This window comes from Convolutriloba macropyga, chromosome 5 (assembly GCF_964194025.1).
Source record: "Convolutriloba macropyga chromosome 5, txConMacr16.3, whole genome shotgun sequence".
NCBI classification, from domain to species: Eukaryota; Metazoa; Xenacoelomorpha; order Acoela; family Convolutidae; genus Convolutriloba; species Convolutriloba macropyga.
The window spans coordinates 12,245,040-12,246,946 of NC_134472.1; positions in this window are offsets into that span (position 1 = coordinate 12,245,040).

Sequence of the window (1,907 nt, forward strand, 5' to 3'; positions counted from 1 at the left end):
AATGCTTATGGTCGTTATGACTTTTAAAAATTTTTGATTTTTAAATAAAAAATGGCTTAATGAAGTTTGCCTCCGTTTTTTTCTTAATTTGGTCAACTTGGAGCTAGGTGTCTGTAAAAAAGAATGCTTCTTCTTGCTACTGAATTCAAATTCAATCTTTATTGCAACATAGGTTTTACAACTTAAGTTATGGTTTTCTGGCTTTGATACTACTAGATTTCACATTTTTTATTTTCAGGTTTTTGCCCATTTCTCACGTTTTCTAGTTTTGTCACATTATCACGTTATTGACAGTTCAGATATCACAATATTGGCGTTCGAAATAAAGCTCAATCGATAACATATCCTTAAGGATATAGACTCTGTTTATAAAGGCTTCGATAATGTTTCTCGAAGATTTTGAGTTTTTTTAATTTTTTCTTTGTCGTTTTTATTTTGTCTTTTTATTCGTATGAAATTTCCTGTACAATGACCCGCTTTCATTGGCTATTTCATAGACGAAAAGATTTGCCGATATTCTGATATTAGTAGATAGCTGATGGCTTTCATAACTTTGAAAACAATTGTTTTCCAAAATCAAAAAAATCTCATTTTAACTTCGAAGTTTTGTTCCTCTTATTGTCTGTTTGTTACCTGGCCTCTATAATTACTGGCAAAATATGACAATTTTGTTGTCAGAGGAAGGTGTCAAAGGGAATGGTGCCACAAAATCTGATGTTTTTAAAGAATCAGTTATGACTTTACTGGGTTCGACACGGGTTTTTCATAAACAAAGTATATTAATTTTCTATTTTTGTCATTTCTAACGCTCTTTTTGTAGATGTAAGATATTTTCTGAAAATCTGCAGGTCTCAAGGGCTTCCCTTGGAAGAATGATCTAGCCTATTTAAAAATTTTATTTTGTAATTGATGGCTTTCATACCTTTGGAAATTATTTTTTTCCTAAAATTACTAAAACTTTCCTTAATTTTGCATTTTTTCTCTTTGTCTACTTGTTACCTAGTCTCATTAATGAAAAGTCAAATGCTTCATTATCGGTGTTGAAAAAAGGCGCAATCGAACATATTTTGCGGGCCAAGATATGGCTTTATGGCTTCGACAACGTTTTCTGGCAATTTTTAATTGCATTTTTGTTCATTGTCTATTTTGCTGTTCTTTTTGTAACAGCATAAAAATTTTTGATGTCAATAATGTTTGCTGTTGTTGTTTGATTTTGCTGTTCGTCTTGACTTGCTTTCTTGGTATTGGCATATCTCATCAATCTAATACATCTTTTTTTACTCCACAAGTTTTTTTGCTTTGGAGGCTATCTTTTGGTTCATACACCAATTTTTGAAAAAATACTTGAATTTTTGGGGTTTTCTATCTATTCCTCATTTGGTAGACAATTATGCCAAAATTGTGGATGAACGGGGTCGGAACCTTATGTGCGATCGCACATTACCGAGCCTCCTTGTTCGGTTTTAAACTACAAAATATGAACTGCTTTTTGGTAATAAATTTTTCTGTGTCAGCTTTATTTGGTACACAATAAAGCCAAAAATTAGGATAAGCGGCATCGGAGCATTATGTGAACGCACACTACCGAGTGTCCTTGTTATTTACTTAAGATCCAGATAATTGAAATACAAATTGTCTTAAAAAAAGTCAATTGTTTCAATAAACTCTAATCCTCAATTGGTCCTCCTAACCCTCAATTTGAATTGTGAGGGATTTGAACGCAGTTAAATATCAATTAAGGTTTTTTCATTCATCTCTAATTGGCAGGTTGTTCGCAGCTATGGTGGAAAACAGTGCAAGGTTCGATTATATTCCTTAGAGAAAACTGTACCGGCGTACTGAATCTTGGGTGAAAGTAATCCTTTAGTTGGTATGAACTCCCCGAAATCTTGAAAGTTGAAAACAAA